Consider the following 8,027-nt stretch of genomic DNA (forward strand, 5'->3'; position numbering starts at 1 on the left):
TGGCCTATGAACTTTGAGAATATGGAATTAAGAAAATTAGAGTGAGCATTTTTGTGAGATTGCTTTGAGAACAGAGAGGGTAAACTTAGTTAGCGGTAGAAACATAACAATAATACTTAATTAACTTGCCATGAAAAATACTTTTGCAAGAGAGAGAGTTAGAGACGGTCCCCCCTCCAATAAGCTTTTGTATTATAGATTCTCCCTTCAAGAGAGACTTGGTACAATACAATCTTGTTCTTTTTGACCTAGGTGATGTAATGAAGATGGAAAGATTCATGCATAACGAGCATAACATAATCTTTGCAAAAAGCATTAACCATCCCCGAGCTCAGTTCCAAGGCCTCAAACACCTTCAAAGGTTGAGAGAGCTAGGAGGGAATGAGGGTAGGGAAGAGGAAGAAGAAACATTCATAGGAGAAAGAAATAGTTCCTCACTTATCGTCACTCTTCCTGCTTAGCATATCATAATAGTGTTACCATATACATGTGGTAGTTATGTGTGTGAACACACTTAGGACCGTCGGGACATTTTTCCCCTCACTAGGAGGTTTTTCCCCCCGTGCATTGTATATATGCCCATTACTCTAGGGCTATCTATCTTTCCATTGCACACTATGTAAAACACTCTATATTGTGTGCCTTTCCTTCGTCTTCTCCAAGATGTGTGTGTTTTCCTGCAAGACCCTAATTCCAACAATTGGTATAAGAGTAGGTTGCATCCTCCCGGGCTGAGTCGCCAGCAGCTCCAGCACATGCTTGGTCACTTTCTCCGATTCTTGTGAGCTTTGGCAAGCGTTCACTGGTCCACAAAAATCTTGGGAAGATCAAAGAGCTTAGTCTGCTCAGATTTATGATTCAGGCTCATTTCAACCTCCATTTCCACTACAGACAGTACTGCACAGGCTATTTTGTTATTTTGTGAAAATTTTTTGTCAGTGTTTTTTTCTGCATAACAGGTCCCTTAGAGTCTTTTATAGTTTGTGCTATATAGCACGTGTTCCACTCTCCTTCTTCTATTTTCAAACAATTTTCAAATCAGGTGCAACATCTACCATGGCTGACAACAACACAGATGTGTTCAAGATGTTTTCTGCTGAGGACTGATTGGATGAGGACCATTACCCTATGTGGGCTTATATGATGCAACATGTTCTTGTGTCGATGGACGTTTGGAACATTGTGTAGGGCATTGAAGTCTTGGTTCTGAGGATACATGCAATGTTGAGGATATTGCAGGTCTTGCTCTGCTGTTAGAGTTTTTATCTACGACAAAACAAGCTTGTTGGGATGTAAAGGATGCACATGCTCATGCATTGATTGCATTGTCTATGAAACACACCATTACTCCTCACATTCATTCAATGAAATTTGCAAAACAGGCTTGGGATATTCTGGCTGGTCTTTATGCAAGCCGTAATGAGGTAAAAATTGCATTGTTGCATAAAGAGCTGGAGTTAAAGATTATGCATGAGGGAGATGACATGGACACTTTCCTTCCTGGTTTCAAGGATATCAACGAGCAACTTATTTCTGTAGGTGGTCATTTCAGAGAGTTCCCTTGTGATGATTATTCTTGATGCCTTGCCAGACTCTTACCAGACTTTTTCTAGTGCTTGGAGACTTATGACCCAAGGAAATCTTGAAGTTGTCAAGTTTGATGCATTCTGCACATTGTTATTGCATGAGTCACTTTCCATGAAAAATAGGACTAGACAGCGTGCAGTTGAACAGGATTTTATTGTTGCTCAAAGAAAGGGTGGTAACAACAACATAACCACTTCTTATGGTTCTTCTGTGAGTGGAAAATCACCTCTTCTTAATGCTTCTGCTGGCAGCAATTCGTCTAGAAATTCTGGTGATAAGGGAAAAAATGATGCGTCGCCATTATTGTATATCTAATGATCACTTGATCAAGCACTATCCTAAGTTGAAGGCCAAAGAGGCTAAGAAGAAAGAGGGTGGTTCCATTGCAAATGCTAGTTCCACTACAAATGCAGTTAGTGTTATGTCTTTTTGAAAGGAGACTGTGATGTTGATGTTGATGTAGAATAGGCTTTTAGTGTAGAGTGTACCTATAATCTTGCTATCCATTATGCATACATGTTAGTTGCTACAAATTCACATGTGTGGTATTTTGACAGTGGTGCTACAAATCACATTACCTTACATTGTGATTTATTCACCTCTTTTGAGTCTGTCCCTCATGGTAATTCAGTTACTTGTGCCAACAATGCCTCTTATCCAATTCACGGAGTTGGAAAGATTGTGCTTACTATTGTAAATGGAAATTCTTTTGCACTTGTTGATGCACTTTATGTACCTGGGATCAAGAAGAATCTTTGTCTGTATTTGCACTTGCTAGACTTGTTCTTGTAGTCAAATTTGTGGATGATAGATGTACAATACATGATCTCAATTTTGTTGATGAAATTTTTCATCTAACATTTTATGTCCTGGCTTGTATAACCTCACTTTGTATGACAAGTGTGAGAAGAATTTTGCAAATGCAGTTGGGTGATTCAAAGAATGTTTCAAATGAAAAACTTTAGCATGCACATTTTGTTTTGCCAGTTTGCTGCGTTTACAGAAATCTTATATGGTTGCTTCTTTGCTACCTCTTGAAGCACCTATGTGTGGCTCTGTGTTACTCCTTTGTACAAACATTTTGTCTTATTCTTTCAATGTGGTGTTGTTTGGATGACCCTATCATGGTTGTATGACCACCTGTGATGTGCTTTGTTTCTAACAAGCAACCTCCTCTCATCCATGTATCTAGAGTCACTGTCTCTGTCCTATGAAAACTCTCCACATAGGGGGGAATTTTGGTGACTCAACCCATGAAACTCACCTCTTTCTCATTTGTCTTCTTACGAGAATTTTGATTCAAATATATGACAAAAAAAGATTCTCCCAAATAGGAAAGCTTTTCCATGTTTGCCATATATGCATACCTATACTCACGTCCCTTGCTGTCTACCAAAATAATCCATTTCCCTGTGTTAAGGTGGTAGACATACATGTACATTAACTTCATGTCAATGAGTTTTGTCGGGCTCATGTCCTCCCTCATATAATAGTTATCCCTTCTTTGATCACTATCTTGTATAACCCCATTCGAGGATCATCTATCGGCATTTACTCTAGCTCTTTCATAGACACAAATTTTGCTTTGGGGTCATTCTCCAACGGAGGTCTCTCAACTCCCTCGTAAAACTTATCTATAGTCCCAGTCATCCCCATAGCATCAACATGGTCTGGATTGTCCGTCCTAAGGTAGGCAACCCCTCTCTCATTGATACATCGGTCTTTGTAGTCAATATCCTCAACTTGTTCTTGGAACTCATGGTTTCCCAAATCCTCTCTAACATAACACTTGTGAAGGTGGTCTATATAGATTATGGCTCCCTTTCATTAATTGTAGTAGTAAGTCAAGTGTTTGGTGAGGGGAAGTCTAGGTCTCCGTGATGCTCCCTCTCCATATCCCCCACTATGGTAACTCATTTAGGTGCTTTCTCTGTGATAAGCGCAGTGAAGGCTGACTCATATGAAGTGTTTGAGATGACTTCCTCCTGCATAGTTGCTAAGGGCTCTATGTTTACTTGATTAACACTCTCTTTCGTGGATCCCCTACTCACTTGGTCTCTGGGTACTCTAACACCTGAGTGGTACTAAGCTTCTGATCTAAAAAACGTGAAACAATTCAATAATTCTCAACTCTGACCTGTTACTTGGATGTGTTTAGGATCTTAAAGCTTCCTTCGGTATTCCAATTCCTCATTTGCAAAAATGTCCCTTCCTGTACAAGGCTCAATAAAAACTTGAACATGGAAGTAGTTAGGCCAAAGAATCAACTGGTGTAAGTAAAAATTTTGGTCACTTACAGGGTCTCATGCACAATTTCAATGATCTTTGGACCTAGTAATGCTCTACAAGCCTTACTCCATAGGGTGGAACCAAGATTGACTTAAAATATTTGATCCTAGCATTGTTTGAACAAAAATCACGATTTTTTCTTGCCTATAGTCTTCTGAGGTGCTTTTCTCTTCCAACTATCTCAAAGACTTTGTACCCACCAATCAAAACAATTGGATTTGGCAATAAATGCAAGGTTTTGACTCTTTTGATGGGTTCAAGAGTCCCTTGATCTTTTTTTTCTTGCTTTCAGAGTGGAGTTTAGCTTATTCCCATGCTCAAGAGAGTACTCCTAGATTTAGCTATGAAAGGGCACTGCAATTTACCTTGGCTGGTGCAAGTTTGATCTCCTCAATCCAAGTGTGTCTAGGGTCAGGTGCAAAAATCACAATTTTTGCACATCAAAACGGATTATTTCACTTTTTCCAATTCTAACTAAACGGATGCCTTGTACAACTTGAGATAAGCCCTTGGTATCATTATCATCCAAAAATATATTTTCTGACAAAACTTTGTGCAAAAATCATGATTTTTGCATTGAGTGTTGTTTTTGGCCATTCTTTCAAGTTTTGGTCAAATCCCAAGTGTTCTACCCTTCTTCAAGAGTGTCTTTGCCAATTCTCACCACAATTGGGCAATTGAATGGTCTCAAGTCTTATTTCAACACTTTTTTGGCAAGAAAGATCAAGTTGTAACTCCAGACTCACTATTTGATGTTCAATTTGTATCAAACTTCACAAAATAGCTTAAACACATTATTCAAAGATAGGGTTGAAATGTCATGCACATTCCTGTCCTCTGGCCTCACCTGCAAGAGAAAATTACAATTTTCTCTCACAGATACCGATTTAAAGTTTTTTCAAAATTTTGGTGATGGCTATCCATTCACACACTATTTTCCACACATATCAAGCCCAAAAATCTTCACTTCCTTGGATGCACCATCATTCTTCAAGATTTCCTTACCTTTGGTACCCGGATCCCTTCAGAGATGCACAAATTGGTTGTCAATCTTACTTACTTACCCTACTCCTAAAATAGAAGAAACAACTCAAAAATGGACTCCAAGTACTTCATCCACATTTCCTAATTGAACTCTATGTTTTTTCTCATTTTCTTGCATTTTTCTTGCCTAGTGTAAGTGAAGGTATCTAAAATATTGATTCTAACTTGTCTAATGCTTTTGTAGTGACGAGAAACTCACCACAATCACCTTCAAGAAAAAACCCAAGGAAACCCTGTTCTTCTTTTTCTAATCTATCTTGCCTAAGGCCGCTCTGCGGAGTCGGTTGTGCTTTTCTAGGTACTTGATTCCCGAAAATGGTGCCAGTGTATGGGGGTCCACACAGGTCAACACCTATCACATCTCTGAAAAAGAGATAGAACCAAGATGAAATTTCAATGCTTGGAAGCAAATCACTCGACTAGGGCATGGAGACACATCAAGATTTTGTTAACACAAAACATTCAACATCATTTCTACATGAGTTTTAAACATCAAGGACATTAATCAGCAAGCCACTACCGGACAACCGAGCAGACATCACTTCAGTCTCTAACTACTCTTTAAATTATGACAACTATCCATACAAGCAATAAAGTCTTAAGCTAAACGTGGCAAGAAGAGAATGAGTCACGGGAAGAAGCTTGAGAAGATTCTCTCATTCACCCTACTCAAGGAATCTATTAAAGAAGCCTTTACTTATCTAAAGAGAGAAAGAATCAAGCTTGAAGGAGAAGCGGTCTATGAAGCAACTTACAAAGACATGAAAAACAATGTGATCACAATCCCCATGATCCCTTGAGAGGCATACACTTTGGCGAGTAATCAACACATTGAGGATGCATTGGAAAAGACAAAAATGATCAACAATTTCCACTTGCTCCCTTGCAGTATTGATATCCAAAGAGCCCACAAGCTCTACACAAGAATCACAAAGGAGGGAACAACAAAAATCTCAACAAAGTACAAGTGAAGGTCACATTAGAGTTAATTTTAGAAGCCCTGAGGCTATCAGACAGAGGAAAATTTATGAAAGGGTAAAAAGAAATGAAATCAAAATTGTTTGTGAAAAATGAAGTGGCTAATACCTTTGCAGATATAACATGTCAAGAAGCCGAGCTACCCACCTGAATGTTTATGCAATTCCTCTATATGGACGACAAACAACCAAGAAGGTACACCACCCCTAATCATATAGTAGCTGCAACATACACCTGGACCTACCAGCAGAATACGTAGGTAACCATCGACCATGCCCAGTACCCGTTAGAGCTACTAACAAAGAAAAGGAATGAGTCCCACATATCTATCATCTCCAAAAAATTTGGCCAAAATTGTGTATCAGACCATTGGAGCAGCTCCGAGTCTCCCTGAAGCTCCTTCACAAAATGATTGGATTCGACTCCAAGAAGAATATAGTGAGGAGGAGATAACAAAGTCAGGCTCAACTCAAACCACTCCCAGAACATGCTCTAAGCATAAATAATGGGAGCTTGTTTCTTCTGGAGAGGAGCAAGAAGGACGGGAGGAGCTAGTAGATAGAAAGGGCAAGAAACAGTGCCAAAATTGAGCAAAGATGAGAAAGCTCTAAATCAAGCATGAAAGAAAATACTAGCAGAAGAATTCAAAAAGCAACGAGTGGATGAGGGAGACTTTGCCAAAAAGTGGGACCCATGCAAAGTTTGCACCAAAAACCCAGCAGCTCCATCTGTCACTGAAGAACAGTTAGAGGCCATGTGGACACAAATGGAACAAGAAAATCTTGTAGAGGAAAAGGAAAAAAAGGCCTCAGAGGAAACAAAGAGAACAGAAAAGAGATCAGAGTCAAACATCTTCATTGAGAGTTCCCACCCTGGCTTTGATGATAGGTCTCAAGGGGATTTTGGATTTGAAACGACACGCACACAAGACTCTCAACCCAAAAACACAAGAGCAACACACGCAAGGTGAAACTAAAGATCAGAATAGTCGCCCTAAACCACAAAATCCACTTATAGTACAAGAAGAAGTAAGATAAACAGTGCCAATCCCCAGCATCGCGCTAGGTCAATGGAGTTCAGTAGACCCCTACTACCAAGTGCTGCAACAACAGGTGGCTGTAGATTTGCATAACATAATTGTACAAGGACACATCCATCATTGATATATAGTTGACACACTATAAAAGGAACTCACAGAAGTCTATGTTGAGCTTCATATCTACAAAATGAACAGGAAGAATTGATTGTAGATGCCCAAATAGCCCGACAACAAGCACATGAATTGAAAAATTAGCTACTACCACACAGAGACAAAAGTTAGCTTAAGCTCGTGAAGAAATTGTGGCTACAAAAAGGGTTGTGGCAATTCAATAGGATGGGATCAAGGAATTGCAATCATTATTTATAGATGTGTACAACCAAGCAGATGCACTAGAAAATTAGCTAGCCATGGCAAAAATACAGTTAGTCAGCACCGAGGAAGAGCTCATGAATTAGCACAGAATCATGGAAAAGATCAAGGCTAACCCTCACTTGGCAAGATTGGCAGAGACAAGCACAACACCATCCAATGCAAGCTCACAAATTTTAGAGCTAGAGAGAGCTGGCAGGGTGTAGAAAAGGATGCATCAGGATGCCACCAATGCAGCCCTAGCCAGAGAGGAGGAACTACAAGCAAAAAATAATGCCCTCAAAAAGGAGAACAAAGATTTAAAGGATCAAATAGCGCATTGATGGAAAAGCTGGATTGCAAACAATAGGAACTCGATGACACACATGAACATGGAGATGATGATCAGGGAGGGCAAGAAGAAACTCAAAGAGAGCAAATGGCTAGACAGGGACTGCCATTAGCTCGGCAACTCAACCCACCCGCTCAACAACCAGCAAGGATGAGAGTAAGGGAAAGAAAAAAACCATACGTGATATTCCCAAAAGCAACCCAACACCCAACAAAACACAAGAAAGACTAATGTGTAAAACAATGAGTGAAAGGACTTATTGCATGATTGAAGAAGCTATAGAAGAGATGAAAGAGAGGATAGTTAGAACAGAATAAGAACAATGGAAAAGAGCTATGGAATGGGAGATATGTACTCTCCACTCAGTAAATCTACAAGTCCTCCGAC

Source organism: Adiantum capillus-veneris, chromosome 17, assembly GCF_014529385.1.
Source record: "Adiantum capillus-veneris isolate H3 chromosome 17, ASM1452938v2, whole genome shotgun sequence".
Taxonomy (NCBI): Eukaryota; Viridiplantae; Streptophyta; class Polypodiopsida; order Polypodiales; family Pteridaceae; genus Adiantum; species Adiantum capillus-veneris.